The sequence below is a fragment of the Eurosta solidaginis genome, chromosome 3, assembly GCF_040869045.1.
Source record: "Eurosta solidaginis isolate ZX-2024a chromosome 3, ASM4086904v1, whole genome shotgun sequence".
NCBI lineage: Eukaryota > Metazoa > Arthropoda > Insecta > Diptera > Tephritidae > Eurosta > Eurosta solidaginis.
In genome coordinates this window covers 171,291,134-171,313,378 of record NC_090321.1, presented here as the reverse complement: position 1 = coordinate 171,313,378, position 22,245 = coordinate 171,291,134, and positions in this window count along the sequence as shown.

The window sequence follows — 22,245 nt, the reverse complement described above, 5'->3', positions numbered from 1 at the left end:
CCAGGAAGGTCAACGCGGTGACTAAGAAAGACTCGTACCCCCTGCCTCATATCAACGGCTTATTGAGAAGACTGAAGGATACGCATTTTATTAGTGGCATTGATCTGAAGGACGCGTTCTTCCAGATCAAACTGACAGAGTCCTCCAAGGAAAAAACAGCATTCGCAGTTCCGGGGAGGCCTCTGAACCACTTCAAGGTGATGCCATTTGGTCTGTGCAATGGACCGCAGACTATGAGTAGGCTGATGGACAAGGCAATCCCTTCGCGCCTGCGAGAGAATGTCTTCGTCTACCTAGATGATCTAATGGTGTGTAGTACAAATTTTGAAGACCACCTGAAATTGCTGGCGGAAGTGGCTAACTGTTTGAGAGACGTAGGTCTGACAATAAACGTCGAGAAAAGTAAATTTTGCCAGAAAGAAATACGCTATTTAGGGTACCTGATAGGCAGCGGGTGTTTGAAAGTGGATCCGGGAAAAATAGAAGCAATGCAAAACTTCCCGATCCCTAAATCCCCTCGGCAAGTGCGTAGGTTTGTGGGCATGGCGAATTGGTACCGAGCGTTTATTACCAATTTTGCTGACTTGGCAGGTCCCTTGACCGACTGTCTCCGCAAGTCAGCAGGCCCGTTTAAGCTTACTCCTGAAGCTATAGAGGCATTCGAAAAACTTAAAGTAGCCTTGAGTTCGGCGCCTGTCTTGGCCAAACCAGACTTTTCCAAAGAATTCGTAATACAATGCGACGCTTCCAAAATAGGTGTTGGCGGAGTGTTGTTCCAGGTCGATGATGAGGGCGCTGAACATCCAATCGCATTCGTGTCGAAAAAGCTGAATAATGCCCAACGCAATTATACAGTAACCGAGCTGGAATGTCTTGCAGCCATAATCAGCGTGAAGCGTTTCCGACCCTATGTCGAAGGATTACCTTTTCGAATTATTACGGACCACTCCAGTCTCAAGTAGTTGATGACACAAAAAGACTTGACCGGGAAGTTGGCGAGATGGTCACTCTTACTGCAAAGATACGACTTTAGAATGGAACATCGTAAGGGCACCCTGAATGTAGTACCAGACGCGCTGTCGCGTTTTGATGCCGATAAGTTGACTTTCACTACCCGGGGAAATAGATTTAGTTTCTCCCGAATTTAGCAGCAACGAATATTTAGACTTAATTCGGACCCTCACCGAAAACGAGGAATCACTTTCGGATTTACGAGTTGTGGACGGTGTAATTTTCAAAGAGTTAAGTTTCGTAAGGGGATGGAAGGGGAAGAAGACTCGCTGTGGCGTTTATGGTTGCCAAAAGGGTTGACTGAGGAAGCAGTGAGATTAGCACATGACGCTAACCGGAGTTACCATGGCGAATGGCAGAAAACCTTAGAACGTGTCAGGCAGAAGTACTTCTGGCCGCAGCAGGCTAAGGACGTCAGGGACTACGTCCAGCGTTGTGACACCTGCAAAACGGTAAAAACCATCAATCAGCAGTCGAGACCACCTATGGGGAGTACCTTTGAATCCTAAAGGCCATTTCAGCGGTTATATTGCGACTTTCTAGGGCCGTATCCAAGATCTAAGCGGCGTAATCAATTTCTTTTTATAGTATTAGACCATCTTTCAAAATACGTTTGGCTAAAGCCCATGCAAAGAGCCACCACTGTTAACGTTATAAATTACTTCGCCTCCGAAATTTTCCCGACTGTAGGGGTGCCTGAATTTATCCATAGTGACAATGGTAAACAGTTTACCTCGAAGGAAATGAACCAATTTTTAGTAAATTACGGGGTGACGCACGTGAGGACGGGGCTATATTCTCGCCAAGCGAACGCATCCGAACGCGTCAATAGAGAAATTGTTTCTAAGATGAGGATTTTCCTGAAGGATAAGCCTGACCACGCCGATTGGGATAAGCATATACCCGAAATTTTATCAGTTTTGAGAAGTGATTTTCATACGGCGATTCAGTGTTCTCCATACTTTGCATTATATGGCCAAAATATGGTCCAGCATGCCGCAACGTACAAAATGTTAGCGAAGCTCGGCAGCCTTCGGGAAGACCAAGTTACGATAGAAAGCCGAACTGACAAGTTGACTAATATTCGTGAGCAAATCCGTAAAAATTTAGATCAGGCTAAGAATAGGGGAGTAACCACCTATAACAAGCGCTCTAGGCAAGTCAACTACAAGGAAGGTCAGGAAGTTTTCCGAAGAAACTTTGCCTTAAGTAACTTTAAACAGGGTATTAACGCCAAATTCCTGCCGAAATACCTTAAGTGTCGTGTACTCCGAAAAATAGGCAATGCATTGTATGATCTCGAGGACCTAAACGGGAAATTGATAGGTCGCTTCCATGCTTCGGACATTCGTCCGCAATGAACCAACAAGGACGTTTCTTTTGCTAAATTACAATTTGATCTTTTTTTTATCTACCAATCGGACTTTTTTTGTCTGGGCGTTTTGGCGGTCGGGGACATCTCGCCCAGTATTCTCCCCGAGCACTGACCTCATAGGATGTACACGCGCGTACTCACCGAGGACCGTGAACACCCTGGCAGTCCACGCTTAGGTCGGACTAGCCTTTCGGAGTTTGGACGAGTTCTCCATAACAAATGTCTAATTGCCGCAAAGCCCTTTTAAACTAGGAAACAGAATTAATTCCCAACCTGACTTAGTTTTTTTTTGATGGACCTATGTTGCCCGGCTAGCTTCGTAGTAGGACTTTGAGACTCTTATCTCAGGGGTGAGTCGTGCCCCACGTTGCTTGTCGTCGAAGATCCCTGGCAGTAGCTTCCCACAGATGATCCGGTTTCCTGTTCGCTTCATCGTCAGGTCTCCAAAGCGAAGCAGGTTTGTTACGGTCTGCTGCTACGGTCTACGGCTACGATCCACTTGGGAGCGTGTTCACGCGAACACACCTAGCGATGTGGCGAAAGTGGCGATAAAAAAATATCGAAAACAAAAAAAGACAGACCTGCCATCACGAGGGAAGAAAAGGCAAGGAGTTTCCGGCTGCATACACACGAAGAAAGATAAAAAAAATTTGGTAAGAAATAAAAATCGAGAAAAATCGCAGAGTTTCCGGCCAGATCGACATCAAAAAAGATGATGGTGGTAAAACGTATTTACCTATTGTGTTTATAAATGATTATTGGAACCTACAACGTGAACATTTTCCCATCAATGAAACAACGCCAGAATTAGATTTGCATTTAACCTATCAACCATTAGGCATGTTCAAGTGGCAATTGTATGCAGCGCAGCAAATGTAAAAAATTTGGTGGTAATAAATCTTAACCTAGTGAGGACACTACCACCGGCGTAAAGGCCAGCGCGAAGCTTTATCGCCACCTGGGTCATTTGGTCACCTCGGACCACAGCGCCAACCGCCACCAACGGTGCCTACTATTACCACGGGCATCACCATCGGTAGTACCTCCCCCAACTCCTTCATAAGCGCAACCACGAGCGCAACAACCATCAGACGTACCGCCACACCAGTTGCAACGCACGTAGCGGGGCCACGTACATAGGCTTGCGGCCACTAATGGTAACACCAACAACAGGCGGTACCACCGACCCAAATACTAGTCGCATTCTTATTAGCTGCGTTCATACCGGCAGTAATACTACTAGCGCATCCTTATTGGCTGCGTCCATCCCGGCTATAACAATACTAGTACAACCCGTATCAGCTACGACCAGACGGGCTACAATAAACCAGCTACAATGACGATCACAGGGCAGCGAATATAGGCCTGTGGCCATTCCAATTGCGATAACGAACATCAGCGGTTAAAGCGGTGAGTTCGTTCCACTACTGAACTAAAGTTATGTATTTGTAGCCTTAACCCTATCTTTTAAAATTATATTTTTGACTCCGCAACATTATGTAATGTTAATGTACCACCATACTCAAATTTAGGGCTATCACGCTATTGTAGAATCAAAGCAAATGTGAATACGAATGCAATATGCACAATGACCGGAGGAAATGAAAAGTTAAAAAGAAAAGAAGCAATTCTTATTGTACGTTCAAGTCGTTGCATACTGAAAAGAAATTTTAACCAACACAAACAAGGCATATTTTAATGGTCATAGGTGTGCTATTTATACTGCCTGTGAAACAAAGAAAAAGGTGTTTCAGGTATCAAAATTTGCTTTGCGTTGTGGTAGAATTTTACTATTACATTTTTTTTTAATTGATGCCATCGTGGCGAATATGATTTTGGAGTGAGCAAAAGTGTTGATATTGTTTCGGTAAGGAATAAAGTTTTATTGGTAATTCAAGTTCAGTTGCATTATCAGTAAAATGCATTAACTCTATATTGAGAGACGCAAATAACAAGTAATGCGGGTTAGCTTGCGTTATCAAAACAAAACTTTTTGTTGTATACATTTTTTGGTGACTGAGTCGAACTAAACCCGAAACAATACCAACCCTGACTCTTACATGTAAAATAAGTTAACGTTTCAACTGAACAAGTAAAACAATTTCATTAATTGTACTATAAGTTTAAAGGGTTCATGTTTTACCTGAACAGGTGAATGACTTCGGTAATTTTTCCATGAATCTAAAAGCTTACGTTTTACTTGAGCTTGGGAAACAATATTTTTTGAGGGGTAGGATTTACCCCAAGTTTAGTCCTAGTTGCGTTTATAACTAATTTCTTAGTGCATAGTACATATTACTGTCATTATACTATTTGTAATACCGAAATGATGTTCAGTTAAACTCAAAGTAAGTTTAATACAACAACTATTAATTTTGTAAGGGGGCCCCAATTATCAGAAGTTGTATCCAAACTGTACAGCCCTAAGATAGATTTGTAAAAAAAAAAAAGAGAAAAAGGCATTTATCCAAATTTCTGAAAAAAAAAAGATTTTTTTTATTACATATATATTCAAAACCCTTGTAGTAAGCAGTAAGAGAAAAAAAAAGGAGAAAGCTATGTTAGTAGTAATAATGAATTTTGAATAAAAGTTGTTAATAATATGGGAATGCTGGCGTCGCCAATGATTTAGAAGGCATAGGGTAAACCAGGTAAGGGGCCACCGAAATATAGGTGCGACGGTGGCCATGGTTTTTGAGGGTGGGATAATGCACCGGGCGTCGCAATACCACCCGCGGCGCCCCTATGTATATTCGGCCTTTTTGTTTTCCTTTAATTTTTCAGCGTTTTTTTTTTTATTTTGATTTTCAGCGATTAGTAACCGGTCATGTCCGGTTCGGTATTTTTTTTTGCGGTTATTTCTTTTTGAATTTTAAATTTTTGAATGTCTAACGGTCTGTCCGTGGCATCCGGTTCGACCGGATGTCGTTTTAGTTTGAATTTATAAGCGTTTTGAGTCGGTCTCTGCGCTTCTGTCAGGGTTTTTGATTTTGACAGCTTTCAGTTTTGATAGGCATGATAGGAATTTTTTTTCTGTTTATGGCGCAGGAACAGTAAGGTTGGCAAGGACCCGTCCCAGCCGACAATGACTAGCCACTGTGCACCAACACATCATGCCGACCGCCTTCCTTACTGCTTCCACTGTAAATGCGATTCCATAACAAAATGTATTGGCCATTTTCTTGTAATATATATATCGTGGTATGTGCGGGTCAATTTTGAGCCAACTTTTCCCAAAATACTCCATAGCACGGCGCAAAGGCCTATCGTCAAATGCTACTGATCGTAGTTACTACATAGCACATCTAATAATTGCCGGCTGACGCCAATATCAATAAAACTTTGCCGTATTATCGCGCTTACCTGCAATATCAATAAAATTACTTAAGTATCTAAATTTAGCTTCTCATTTATTAGCATTGTATTTCTTTTTATCGAACATCGAATACGTATGCATGATGACACTAAGAACTGATGGTATAATTCTATTTAATTACTGTGTTACTACGTGAATATACTAAGAAAGAAAATATCGATTAGTTGGCAAAAGACAACGCATCTCAATCCGTTAGCGAGAGATTAAAGATCATATTTGAGTTTCATATTATTTATGAAGATGAAAGGCGTGTGAGTTCAAGCGATGGGCTGCAAAATATCTAAGAAGGTTAGGTTAGGTGCAAGTGGCTGCCGTCCACATCGAAGCGGCACACTTAGGCCTTTATAGGCCCATTGCGAAACCACACGGATTTATTCCTACTCTCCTAAGCAAACCATTTCGTTGAGTTTGTGAAGCTAACTAAGCAACGTGTATTGACCTCAGCTATATCAGTCAGATCTGCGAGAAACATCTTGCCCATAAAACGTTGCCTTCTTCTACCGAGCGCTGGAAATTCACAGAGTAGATGCCTAACAGTTTCAGGCTCCTCTTCGTTGTAAATGGTAAAGTTAGTAAAATTTTTATCTCCTACCCTCGCTAAGTCAAGGCTCCATCTACTTGCAAAATCTCGAAGTAGCAATTACGCTAGGTCCCAGAAACTTCTAGTTTTTGCCAAGACGACGGAGTAATTTTGTATCATAACTTCTGCTACTTAAATGAGCGTTAAATATTCTATCAGAGCTGTAGACCTTTATTTAGTCTATGTGAAGCCATAATAAAACAACAACCTTAATAGCTATTCAATGGCTTTGGATGATTGCATCATACACGGGTGTTTCTAACTTTAAATATGTTCCATCTCTTTTGAGTATAAAAGCTATATCGACATTTGTAGCTGTATTTCGACGCAATTAAAAGTATTTGCCATAAATGATATCTCATCACTTCATCTACCGAGACAATGCAACAAAGGCACTGCCCCAAGGAGAATAAGAAAACATCTCCGTAAGCAATTCGATAAGATAGGGCACCTTTCAGCTTAGCCGGTTGATATTTATAATAACTAGTGTGCCATCGGTATAATTCTGTCAAGAGGCTGACTAGTGTATTAATTGGTATGACCCTGAAGCATATACTGACTAGTATGTCATCAGGTAAGATTCTGGTGCATAGTTTGTCAACAGGTATGATGCTGATGCAGGGACTGGCAATTGATATTTCGTAGGACATCGCCAGCCAGATAAGTTTCTAATATGGAAAAAAGACAGCACTCTAACTAGTTCGGCTTTTCAATAAAATAGTATTCTTCAAGTATACAACTAGCTGGTTTGACTGTAGGGTGGAACTGCTTCGTCTGCCGAAAAAAATACATATACTGACACCGGTCACATACTTCTGGGTCAACCCCTAATGCTCATCGTCGACGCGATTTCTTTAAAACATTGTGGGTCCTTTCCCTGCAGTCAAAAGCCAAAGTAGTCAGCAAACATTCTAGTTCATTGACTAGAATTGTGTGGAGTTATTCATACTAGTCAGTTTTTGACAAAACTTTTGTCGGTCGGATTCTATGAAATGCGCGAATTCTTTCTGCCGGCAATTTGTAATGCATACTTCAATTACAAGGCCACGTACAAATCAACGGGAGCATAAACACAAACTCGATCAGAGAATACTTCTCCGTTATTTCTGCAGATTAATGAAGCCATTAAAATGTCCAAGCCTTCTAAATCAATAGGCCAGACGGAATAGTTATGCCGATGCTAGAAGACCTTAAGCACAAGGACATCAGCTACATGAAGCATGTTTTCTACTCCCAGACATAGAAGGTTAAGCTCTTGTCTAAAAATATGGACGGCAAATTATCTGAGTGAGCGGCGAAACCTTGAAACCTAGGAGCATTAAACAAGGGGAGGTGTCCTATCTAAGATTCTATTTAATTTATACATATCAAAGCTACCTTCAGCACCAGAACGAGATACCAACGTATCCTCCATTTTTACGACCCTTAAAAGCTTTAATCCCCGAAGCACCAATATCAGTTATAGTACTGAGACTTCGACTTAATTTCTTCGTCACCGTCTCTTTCGTAGATAACCTAGGTGTAGGTACGAAGATCCCCCTGACGGATGTTTTTGTGGAGCCATGCTGCTACATAGCCTACAAGAAGTTAAGCAAATCACCTGGGAAAAGATTAGGGACTACCTATTTCGCCATTGATGACGCTCTCTAAGTCATAAGCTGCCTAAGTGAACATCATTGCGAAACTTACGGCCAAAACCAGTTCAGTCCCCGGCGACTCTAGTTTCAATTAAGCAGGTGGGCGGTGAACTTCTTTATGCTAAAACTGCATGGGATCCTGGATAACATTTCTAAAATTTAGTACAAAATTTGCAGACGTCTGTGTTCGAATCATTGATTTCAATGGCCTCCATTAAGCCAAAACGACCTTTAACAAGTAAGGAAGTCTAAGTTCGGGTGAAACCGAACATTATATACCCAGCTGTACACTTGAAATGCTGTTGTTGTTTGTTTTGTGTGCTTAGTAGTGTTACAAGGCTGCGTAATCATACATATACATATGGTTCTATTCTGAACTGATTTTTCTTCGAATTATGGCTCCCGAAACATAGAAAATTGCTTAGTCATAAAAGGGGCGGTGCCACGCCCATTTAATAAAATTTGAGGTTTCTCCTATTTATTGTTATAAATCCACTTTGGAAATGAAATACCATTGATATAAAGCTCTTTTTTGCAAAGATATGGCTTATTTTATACGTCCACGACCCCTTTAAAAATCTTTTATATAAAAGTGGGCGTGGTTCTTAACCGATTTCTTTAATTTTTCTTTAAAGCATTCCTTATAGTAAAGGCAACCTCTCTGCCGAATTTTGCTACGATAGGTTTCATGATTTTTGATTTATGATTAATAATATTTGTACAATTTATTTTATCACAAGTGGACGGTGCCACCCCCATTTTAAAATTTGTTTTCAAACTTTTATCAAGAGTCTCAATATCATTTCACACGTAAAATTTCAACATTCTAGGTGTACTATTTGCTAAATAATCACGTTTTTTGTGTTTTCCACAATGCTATATATAAAAAGTGGGCGTGGTTATCATCCGATTTCGCTTATTTTCAATATCAATCTATTATGGGTCCAGATAAGCTCGTATACCAAATTTGGTGAAGATATCTCAATATTTAATCTAGTTATCGTGTTAACGGACAGACGGACGGACGGACATGGCTCAATCAAATTTTTTTTCGATACTGATGATTTTGGTATATGGAAGTCTATATCTATCTCGATTCCATTATACCTGTGTAACCAACCGTTATGCAATCAAAGTTATAATACGCTGTGTACAAGTACAGCTGGGTATAAAAATATTAATGATTATACATATATTCAGTAAAAAAAGTTTTGCCTGGCGTTATAGTCATTATTTCATTATGGTTGAGTGCGTAACTTCAGTTTTCTGATTAGTTCGACTCTCCACTACGTTGGGGTAATCACACACCCGGTCACTTGCTCAGCAGTCCTGGGAAACCACCACTTTGAACAGTATTGGGGGTAGCCAGAACCTCGCCTAGTAAATATGTATATGTCCCCATATAGGTGATGTTTACACTTGATTTTGATAAGCTATAATCATTGTGTTTTGACCCAATGAACTACTTGGGGGTAGGGCGGCCAACTTTAAGAAATGCCAAGTCCGGAGATCGGGATTTCGTTATTTGTCAAGTGTGAAAATCGAAATTAACCTTTCAGATGTAGCATCAGAGTTTCGCAAAAATGCAAAAACAAATTTACAAAGGTTCGAGCAACATATATGTAAGTCTCATCTTGGTTTGGTATATATTCAGCTTTGGTATGAGGTGAGCATCATTTCCCCATTGAAATCCGGTCAAATTTCTTACTTTGAGAACTACCGAATATTTCCCTTATATCGAATAGCCTTGAGTATAACATTGGTTTTGCTTCAGAACTGTACCTAAAGTGCTAAACTAGTTGAAAGCATGTAAAACAGATAGAGGGCAAACTAGTAGTGGTTCTGTATGCACTAGAAGCGCACCAGTTTTGAACTAGAGATTTTCCCCCTTCAGGCTATAGGCAAGTTGCTATCGACCTTCAAGAACAAAACGGATATTAAAATATGCCAAACATGAACGTTCCGATCAATCCTTAGTACCATTACCAATAAGGAAATTAACTGTATATCAAGTCAAAGGAAACATCTGAAAGTGTTGTTTCATGTATGAAAAGAGAAAAAATTTTAAATAATCATAAATCCAGGAAATGTTTATCCAAACACTTTTCAGATTGCATGTCAAACACTAATAATATAATTTTCTTCCTACTCGGTACAATATTTAGTAAAGCGGTCACAGCTTCAAAGTCAGCCGTTAGCTGTTGTAGCACAAGATTAGGAACGTTTGCAAAAAGAGGCATTAGTTGGCTAAAGAGCTCTGTAATTTCTATACAAACACATGAATGGGAAGGAAAGAACAACGAAAAAGTTGCATTAAATGTACCAACGTTGAGCAGAAAAAAAAGTTGGCAACAATAACTACAACATCATTAGTATTTGATTTGCATTTCCTACTCGTAAACAGCTGTTGGATAATTTTTTTGTTGACTCGTTAAGTTATTGGCCACATTGGCCTACGACTTTGAAATGCATTAGAATCCACTTCAGCTTGTTGCAAGATTTCCAACGAAAAACAAGTGACGTATGCATGGACCCAATTGGGGCCGTTGACCCATTTATTCTTGTAGACTACTCACCTTTCATATATTGGAAAACGAGATCAGGTTTTCTTTGTTGTAGTAATGCTTTGTTCTGCTCATTTGGCTTGTTCACTCAATAAATTGTCACCAAAACACCTTGTCCAAGCAAATCAAGTGTGTAACTCGGCTTCATGGAGTAATAGTATTTAACCTGGAGTGACCTGTAAATATCCATGATAATAATCTGAATTTTCTTTTGAGGAAATATTCGGACCTTGGAATCTAATATCCACCGAAAGTTGGGAGCCCTGATGGATTAGTTAGCTTGGTCATTGTTTCCGCCGCCATAAGTATGCTACGCGTTCTCCTTAAATCGGTCATATACATATGTTATACTTTCGGTTAAGCCGTTGCAATGGAATTCAAAATTCAATTCAATTCAAAGTGTGCGGGAGGTTTGTACCATTCTGAAGGTCAGGGACGGATGAACCCGCCTAGATGATGTAAGGCTTGATATTGGTGCATTCGAAGTCATCATGCCGGTGGACCCGGCGTTGTGGGCTGCGTATCTCGATGGCATGGCGTATCGAAAGCATCCGTCCGAGGGCTAGCCTTGCTAAGCTCCGAACCTTTTGGAAAGTGGCATCGATAGAGGCACGAAGTGTATTGAACAGATAACGCAGTGAAATATATTAAGTGCTGGCGGTCTAGTCCTGCACAAGTGCGAGTGCCGCAACAGGCGGGGAAAGCGCTGCTACTCCGCATTGCGTCTGTTCGAACTACGAAGATTGAAGCTGCGAGTAGCGGCCGTGGGACTTGAACAAGCCATTTGTCGTGATAAACGGCAAAAGTTTTGCGTGGCTTTCTGGGTAGCACTTTTTCTAGTCGTTGAGACTGTGCACGGTAGTTCCGGAGATTTATTGGCATTGAAAGGGGAGGAGGAGGGGCCCGTCCTAGGACGTAAACAGCAAAAAGCTCCAAATTCAAAAATGATCTACAGTACCAATCTCTAGGTCCATGGTTATGTTTTACGCCTTCTCGGAGTAATTGAATGAAGACCATTTCTTGTGCAATAACCTGCTCCGACAAAATTTTTGAGTTCTTGAGACCAAAGTTCTTTTTGTCCATATATGTATGTTTCCGCACCACTCTTCGTCGAAGTATAGCTACGCCGCTGACTCAAGTCTAGTTTAACTGCAATCATTAGCTTGTGGCGGATATGTCTTTTTATTTTTTGTATTACCAAACTTGAGCTAACATAGCATTAGGGCCCATTTAGTGGCGTTCAAGGCAATTATTATGATCAACAAGGTGTTATAATGAACGTCTGATTGGTCAAAAGGCCGATGATTACTATGCTGGCTTCACTTGGTCAATACCTACATAGGTATATATGTGTGCGCATGCGCGTGCTGTTAACGGTCAAGGCAGGAGATAAGCTGTAATGAGAGGGGAAGGCGATGGGTAGGACGATGGTAAGGAATGAAATTTGCGTATTCAAGCAACATTGTTGTAAGCTGAATAAATTTTTCGTTGTGATTTTTGTTTTTGCTTTGGTGCTTAAGAATATTCCCGACAAAAAAATAAACAAATCAAGTATGCAAGCAAGCAGCTGAAAAACTTTATGGCTGGTCAATCAGGTGCATTTCGCTTAATCTGCATTTCACATAATTTGTTTTTATGTCAGAATTGCATGCAACCAGTTGCATAACGAGAATTTCTCTAACATGGTAGTCATGCAATAAATGCCAATATCGTTGACTGGTTGAACAAAATGATCATACTAACTCCGTTGTTCAACTGTCATATGCTAGACAATTTTGATGAGTCGGGCTGAAATGCCTCTTAACGATGTCAACTCATACATAAACAAATAATTAAACTAAATTGCCATCAAATTAACCCGCCAATGGTGACGCAAATTTGACTTTGATTAATGGTGACGCCGGTCTCATGCACCGGGGTTTTCAACTGAAGATTTTTCGAAACGTGTTACCAATAGTTCATTTTTTTTTGTTTTTATTTGGGCACTTTGACAATAAAACAAATATATTTAATTAATTGAAGCTCTTTTATTTCAATATTAAAATTCACAAATGTTTTTTAAATAGGGCAGTAAAAATAACAATGCTTTAGCAATCCATTTTTTAATATTAAGAAAAAAATAAAAAAATCACATATTCATTAAGGCAAATAATGTTAATTAGTCTTTCGATAATTGGAACTTTTATAAAATGAACAAAAATTGGTATATAATAATAAAAATTTAAAATAATATAAAATTAATCCTTGGTTATTTTACTTACATATACGGTGACTCACGGTGTAACACACCAGGTTAGTAAAAAAAATACAGAAATTGTGCTCACTAAGCAGTTTCGTCGTGAACTGATGGTGGGGGACGTGCAATAGGGCAGCTACTCGAAACCGCAGCAAAAAAGAATAATGGAGAAGAAAGTTATATGATTTTTTTACACAACCGGTCTCACAGACCAGTAGGTCACCATTGGCGGGTTGAAACAATCCGCCCTTTTTTTTTTTTTTTTGATCCTTCAAAATACAGCCGAAAAGGTTTTTTTGTTGCTTTCAATATTTATTACAACTGTTATGTGACCTGATTCTTATTATACTTAGACCTGAAACTCATGATCTTTTTGGAGGAAAAATTATTATCAGGGTTTGTATTGAAAAATTAATAAAAATATGCCAAATATCATAAATAGGAGAAGTCAAAGTAAATAAGTGAGTCAAACCTATTGTTTCGTATTTATAATAAAAACACTGTGCGACAAAATCAGCTTTTTTTCTGGGTATTGGACAAAACGCACTTTTTTGTAGAGATTGAGGCTTAAGTAAACAAAGTACTATCTCCGTTTTTTCGAAGTTCGCCTCCACAAAATAGATATCGGCTTTCGAAGTTCGAAATTCTACATTTCGAGCTAAGTAAACAAAGTATTATCTCCGTTTTTCGAAGTTAACCTCCAAAAAATAGATATCGGCTTTCGAAGTTCGAATTATACATTTCGAAATTTTATTTATTTTTTTTTTTTTTTTTATATCGCGGGTTCGAATCGAGCTCAAGGCCTAACAATAATTTTTTTTTTTTATCATTATTATTGTTATGATAAATTTTTTTTTAATTGAAAAAATTTTTAAATTAGAATAGAAGAAAGAAAAAATTCAGACAACTGCCAAAGCTCGTTGTATAGATCCATTTCGGGAACTGCTAAATTCCTTCATCGGCAACGTTTAGGCGCCGCTGCTATAACCATTCAGCCACACCAGCAATGAAAATATGAAGGCTTTAGCTACTAGGAGTGACAAAATTTTTCACATGTATGGTGGGTCCTTACACCTCGTGTCTAGCATTTATGAGGAGGACACATTTCTTTTATAGCAGAGGTCTTTGTTGTTGAAGGGCTTTTTTAATTGAACATTTATTTTATTCTTTTTTGCAAATCGTATCCCATATTTTGTTCTTAAAACTGTAGAGAGATTAATATATATGTATGTATATTATACCAAATATTAACGAATAATTATTTTCTTCAGCACAACATGCTTACACCAAAAGCAAGTCAGTCGATACTGCCCGGCGTAGAGTAGTAATGAATTAAAAATTATCAATCATGGACAGTCTCAAGTCGATTGAAATTCATCCGACCCCACCAAATTGGCTCGATGGTAAGCTTCAGAATGATCACGTCGCAAAAGGGTCTATGCGAGGCCACAAAATCCGTAAACAGAAGAACGCCGCAGGGTGGGATATTATCACCAACGACGCTCGTATCTCAAACAACTGCTTAGGTGGGTTAACAGAGGGCCAGACAAACTTTTGGCATATGCAGATGGCGTCTCAGTCATCATAAGCGGTGGGTGTCTATCAACAATCAGCTCTCTGATGGATCAGGAACTTTGATATGTACATGCCAGGGCATCTGGAGTCGGAAAAAAAATAGGGAGTATAAGGTAACAAATTGGACTAAGCCTAAGGTTGGAGGGGTAATCCTGCAAAAAAAATACAGTACAAAATATCGGCTAGTCCTAGGGATATATTACATTTACAATAGCGGTACTTAAAATACTCTCAGAAGTATTAGTAATCGATAATAACTTATCAATTATCAGGACCTCCAAATTGAAACTGGACAAGCCAAAGCGAAGTTATCTAAGGACTGTCTACCACAAAACTCGTTAGCAATAGGTTGAGAAGTTACTATAGTTATATTTGCCACCGTGAAGGACATGGCCATATAAAGGTGGACTCACAAACTGAGCGAGAACTATTACTGTTGTCAAGTGTTCGGAGCTAGTGAAATTTTGTACGGGGATGTCAGAAGATTTTTCCATAACATTTTGAAGCTCCGTACTCTTTTATAGGCACTTCTTTCTTGGCTGATCATGGGCAATTTTGGATACCTTTTTAGGTCACCCAATTGATTGGGACACCTTAAGAATATTATTCTTATGTCTACCTATTTCCCTATTTGATTTAAAGGTCCTTTTCTATCTCGACCTCTTTTAAGGTTTGGTGATTGTTCTTATTGGATCTTGCCTTCCTGTGGTGCGGACATATACAGCCTTTCTCCCACGAGATTTTTTCAATCTCCGTGTGCTATGTTTGCCTGATTGTTTATTTGGAGTATGCAGGACGAGGATACGCTAAATATCTACCAAATTTGGGTTGGTATATTCAGGTTTTAACGCTACAGAAGGAGCAGCACACCCTCAGGCTTCACCACACATGGGATCCGTGTGGATTTGTCACTTCAACCTTGTGCTTCACGGCATCATTCATCCTTACGATTATACCCAAAGTTACAGCATCACCTTCCTTTAGCCTTTACGATAAAATCGGGGCCTGGATGTTAAGGTTCTGTGGATTATCACCGATTCTGGTGGCATATCGTCACTATTTCCTCTTCTTTGTGACTTGCAGTTTTCTTACTTACCTTCGCATGGCTCCCAGCTTAAATAAAACTTGTCGGCTTTAGTCGACCGCTGCTTCTTCATTCCGCGTACAGCTTATTCTTACCGATTTCTACTACATCACAGACCCATGCAAACTCTTACTCTCTCGGTCGGTTGGATCTTACTCTTACGATCCTTTCTGGATCTTAAAATAAAACTTGTCGGCTTTAGTCGACCGCTGCTTCTTCATTCCGCGTACAGCTTATTCTTACCAATTTCTACTACATCACAGACCCATGCAAACTCTTACTCTCTCGGTCGGTTAGATCTTTCTGTTTCGTACATTTCTCTATTCTTGTTTTCAGACTTTCCTGCCGCTATCTCACCCAGCTCATCGAATTTCTGTCTTATATGTCTTATTCTCCTTTTCCCTCCCTACTTATCTTCGTGAGCTTTCGAGTAGTTTAGCTTAAGCAAATCTTTTTACCATATTCACTGTGCTTATAATTGATTTTCATTACTTTTGGACCACTTCCCGTACATAGGTACATATATATGTATATACATTTGTAGTTTCTTATACTCAGTTGAGCAGAGCTCACAGAATATATTAACTTTGATTGGATAACGGTTGGTTTTACAGGTATAAAGGAATCGAGATGGATATAGACTTCCATATATCAAAATCATCAGGATCGAAAAAAAATTTGATTGAGCCATGTCCGTCCGTCCGTCCGTCCGTTAACACGATAACTTGAGTAAATTTTGCGGTATCTTGATGAAATTTGGTATGTAGGTTCCTGAGAACTCATCTCAGATCGCTATTTAAAATGAACAATATCGGATTATAACCACGCCCACTTTTTCGATATCGAAAATTTCGAAAAAGTGCGATAATTCATTACCAAAGACGGATAAAGCGATGAAACTTGGTAGGTGAGTTGAACTTATGACGCAGAATAAAAAGTCAGTAAAATTTTGGACAATGGGCGTGGCACCGCCCACTTTTAAAAGAAGGTAATTTAAAAGTTTTGCAAGCTTTAATTTGGCAGTCGTTGAAGATATCATTATGAAATTTGCAGGAAGGTTACTCCTATTACAATATGTATGCTTAATAAAAATTATCAAAATCGGAGAACGCCCACTTTTAAAAAAAAATTTTTTTTAAGTCAAATTTTTACAAAAAATGTTATATCTTTACAGTATATAAGAAAATTATGTCAGCATTCAACTCCAGTAATGATATGGTGCAACAAAATGCAAAAATAAAAGAAAATTTCAGAATGGGCGTGGCTCGGCCCTTTTTCATTTAATTTGTTTAGGATACTTTTAATGCCATAAGTCGAACAAAAATTTACCAATCCTTGTGAAATTTGGTAGGGGCTTAGTTTCTGGGACGATAACTTATTCCTGTGAAAAAGGGCGACATCGGTTGAAGCCACCCCCAGTTTTTATACACAGTCGACCGTCTGTCCTTCCGCTCCGCCGTTAACACGATAACTTGAGCAAAAATCGACATATCTTTACTAAACTCAGTTCACGTACTTATCTGAACTCACTTTGTATTGGTATAAAAAATGGCCGAAATCCGACTATGACCACGCCCACTTTTTCGATATCGAAAATTACCAAAAACGAAAAAAATGCCATAATTCTATACCAAATACGAAAAAAGGGATGAAACATGGTATTTGGATTGGCTTATTTACGCAAAATATAACTTTAGAAAAAAACTTTGTAAAATGGGTGTGACACCTACCATATTAAGTAGAATGAAATGAAAAAGTTCTGCAGGGGAAATAAAAAACCCTTGAAATCTTGGCAAGAATACTGCTCGTGGTATTATATATATAAATAAATTAGCGGTATCCAACAGACGATGCTCTGGGTCACCCTGGTCCACATTTTGGTCAATATCTGGAAAACGCCTTCACATATACAACTACCACCACTCCCATTTAAATGCCTCATTAATATCTTTAATTTGATACCCATATTGTACAAACGCATTCTAGAGTCACCCCTGCTGCACCTTTATGGCGATATCTCGAAAAGGCGACCCCTATACAACTACCACCACTCCCTTTTAAAACCCCCATTAATACCTTTAATTTGATACCCATATCGTACAAACACATTCTAGAGTCACCCCTTGTCCATCTTTATGGCGATATCTTGAAAAGGCATCCACCTATAGAACTAAGCCCCACGCCCTTTTAAAATACTCATTAACACCTTTCGCTTGATACCCATATTGTACAAACACATTCTAGAGTTACCCCTGGTCCACCTTTATGGCGATATCTCGAAAGGCGTCCACCTATAGAACTAAGGCCCACTCTCTTTTAAAATACTCATTAACACCTTTCGTTTGATACCCATATTGTACGAACGCATTCTAGAGTCACCCCTGGTCCACTTTTATGGCGATATCTCGAAAGGCGGCCACCTATAGAACTAAGGCCCACTCTCTTTTAAAATACTCATTAACACCTTTCGTTTGATACCCATATTGTACAAACGCATTCTAGAGTCACCCTTGGTCCACCTTTATGCCGATATCTCGAAAAGGCGAATACCTATACAACTACCACCACTCCCTTTTAAAACCCTCATTAATACCTTTAATTTGATACCAATATCGTACAAACACATTCTAGATTCACCCCTGGTCCATCTATATGGCGATATCTCGAAAAGGCGTCCACCTATAGAACTAAGGCCCACTCTCTTTTAAAATACTCATTAGCACCTTTCGTTTGATACCCATATTGTACAAACGCATTCTAGAGTCACCCTTGGCCCACCTTTATGCCGATATCTCGAAAAGGCGACCACCTATACAACTACCACCACTCCCTTTTAAAACCCTCATTAATACCTTTAATTTGATACCCATATCGTACAAACACATTCTAGAGTCATCCCTGGTCCACCTTTATGGCGATATCTCGAAAGGCGTCCACCTATAGAACTAAGGCCCACTCTCTTTTAAAATACTCATTAACACCTTTCGTTTGATGCCCATATTGTACAAACACATTCTAGAGTTACCCCTGGTCCACCTTTAAGGCGATATCTCGAAAGGCGTCCACCTATAGAACTAAGACCCACTCTCTTTTAAAATACTCATTAACACCTTTCGTTTGATACCCATATTGTACAAACGCATTCTAGAGTCACCCCTGGTCCACCTTTAAGGCGATATCTCGAAAGGCGTCCACCTATAGAACTAAGGCCCACTCTCTTTTAAAATACTCATTAACACCTTTCGTTTGATGCCCATATTGTACAAACACATTCTAGACTTACCCCTGGTCCACCTTTAAGGCGATATCTCGAAAGGAGTCCACCTATAGAACTAAGACCCACTCTCTTTTAAAATACTCATTAACACCTTTCGTTTGATACCCATATTGTACAAACGCATTCTAGAGTCACCCCTGGTCCACCTTTAAGGCGATATCTCGAAAGGCGTCCACCTTTAGAACTAAGGCCCACTCTCTTTTAAAATACTCATTAACACCTTTCGTTTGATGCCCATATTGTACAAACACATTCTAGAGTTACCCCTGGTCCACCTTTATGGCGATATCTCGAATGGCGTCCACCTATAGAACTAAGGCCTACTCTCTTTTAAAATACTCATTAACACCTTTCGTTTGATGCCCATATTGTACAAACACATTCTAGAGTTACCCCTGGTCCACCTTTAAGGCGATATCTGGAAAGGCGTCCACCTATAGAACTAAGCCCCACTCTCTTCTAAAATACTCATTAACACCTTTCGTTTGATACCCATATTGTACAAACGCATTCTAGAGTCACCCCTGGTCCACCTTTATGCCGATATCTCGAAAAGGCGACCATCTATACAACCACCGCCACTCCCTTTTAAAACCCTCATTAATACCTTTAATTTGATACCCATATCCTACAAACACATTCTAGAGTCACCCCTGGTCCACCTTTATGCCGATATCTCGAAAAGACGACCACCTATACAACTAAGGCCCACTCTCTTTTAAAATACTCATTAACACCTTTCGTTTGATACCCATATTGTACAAACGCATTCTAGAGTCACCACTGGTCCACATTTATGCCGATATCTCGAAAAGGCGACCACCTATACAACTACCACCACTCCCTTTTAAAACCCTCATTAATACCTTTAATTTGATGCCCATATCGTACAAACACATTCTAGATTCACTCCTGGTCCATCTCTATGGCGATATCTCGAAAAGGCGTCCACCTATAGAATTAAGGCCCACTCTCTTTTAAAATACTCATTAACACCTTTCGTTTGATACCCATATTGTACAAACGCATTCTAGAGTTACCCCTGGTCCACCTTTATGGCGATATCTCGAAAGGCGTCCACCTATAGAACTAAGACCCACTCTCTTTTAAAATACTCATTAACACCTTTCGTTTGATACCCATATTGTACAAACGCATTCTAGAGTCGCCCCTGGTCCACCTTTATGCCGATATCTCGAAAAGGCGACCATCTATACAACCACCGCCACTCCCTTTTAAAACCCTCATTAATACTTTTAATTTGAAACAATATCCTACAAACACATTCTAGAGTCACCCCTTATCCACCTTTATGCCGATATCTCGAAAAGACGACCACCTATACAACTAAGGCCCACTCTATTTTAAAATACTCATTAACACCTTTCGTTTGATACCCATATTGTACAAACGCATTCTAGAGTCACCACTGGTCCACATTTATGCCGATATCTCCAAAAGGCGACCACCTATACAACTACCACCACTCCCTTTTAAAACCCTCATTAATACCTTTAATTTGATACCCATATCGTACAAACAAATTCTAGAGTCAACCCTGATCCACCTTTATGGCGATATCCCTAAATGGCGTCCACCTATAGAATTGTGGCCCACTCCGTCATAAAATACTCTTTTCATTTGATACACATGTCATACAAACACATTCCAGGGTTACCCTCGATTCATTTTCCTACATGGTTATTTTCCCTTATGTTGTCACCATAGCTCTCAACTGAGTATGTAATGTTCGGTTACACCCGAAATTAGCCTTCCTTACTTGTTTTATTTGTCTTGTTCGATTGTTTGTATAGTTAGTGAAGGTTGCAGTGATATTTACATATGCTTATAGTGGACAATTGTCGTAAATTGGTATTTGAACGCATCGTAAATGTTTAACAACCTTTCCAGTTTTGTAGCTTTTGCGAGACGTCTAGTCCAACACTTGGAGGTGATATTTGAAGGCAGACCCGGCCAAGAGTTGCACATTGTGCTATTTGAGTTCGTATTTTCACACAGACACTAACGATGCGCGATCACGATCGTTTGTTTTCGCTTTTCACTCACTAAAATCAACAGTGAATGCAAAAGGAAAACTCCCTGCCACTTTTTGGGCTGGTGGCAAAGACTGGTGTGGTAGAGACTGGTGGTCGGGATTGCTACTGTTCGCACATCGGGAATAGCTCTTAAAAACAGCCGAAACAACTGGGGGCGCCCTGTACCACGAGAGAGTCATGAGTATTAAAACACAATTAATAGCAACCGTAAGTCGCCTTTGTGCGTGGCCGCCAAAGAGCCACAAATGATTTAAAGGAATTGTGTTCGCGACGATTATTAGGAGTTAACCCTAGGTGAAACTATGCTTTGCACGAGATATACAGACAAAAGTGTGACTATTTTATGTATCTCTATTTCTTTTCAGCAGACGCAGCAGTACCAATTGCAAAGACCGGGGTTAGGTTCGAAGCCTCTTTGGAGTAAGCGAACGAGGGACAATCCCTCAGCAAGGAGGTACTTCTGAAAATTTTTGAACGGTCTGCGAGATCTTGAGGCAAAAAACCCGGATCTTTCCGAAATGGCCAACACGTTGATTTCCTTAAACACATACAAACAAAACCTTTCCTAAATATTAGTTTTTTAAATAGAAAAATTAATCTTTTTAAAGTAAGAACACCGGTGTAGGCCGGCGCGCCGCCCACGCCGCCGCCGCCGATAAGGTAATCGGCGTAAACCTCTATTACCGATAAGCTACAAGCTTGAAACTTGGAATATAGTTCAGAACCCGAGGACAATGCCATAATGAGAAAAAAACTCCGATGGTGCCGATGGCGCATGGATCGAAATATTTCAAAAAATCGTATTTGTGGTCCGATTTGGTTCATATTTGAAACACATAATACATACATGAATAGAAAGCGACCTATGAAAAAAATTGTCGCTAGGTGGCGCATGGATCGAGATATTAAAAAAATCGTATTTGTGGTTATTTGACTCATATTTGGAACACATAATACATACAAGAATATAAAGCGACCTATGAAAAAAATCGCCGCTTGGTGGCGCAAGGATCGAGATATTCAAAAAATCGTATTTGCGGTCCCATTTGGTCCATATTTGGAACACATAATACATACATGAATAGAAAGCGACCTAAGATGTCCGATCTGGCTCGTATTTGGAACAAATATTACATACAGTCCGGTAGAAGTGACATCCAAATATTTTAGAGTTCGAGGAGGGACAAGCATACGTGGCGCAGAGTCGAGTAAAGTCTTTGGAAGGATTATGTATTGAGGATTTAGATTGTAACAAATTGTCAGGAAAGAGTCCTTGAAATAATGAGTTACTAAAGGAACTAAATAGAATGAGAAATAATAGGCAATTAAATAAAGACTAAAAACTTGAAAATAAAATAATTAAAAAAAAATTTTAAGTTAAACGGGTTTACTGAAAACAATACTTACATGAAGTAATAATAATACTAAAAGCTAGAAAATAATTAGGTAGGTCCTAGGTACTAGTAATCACAC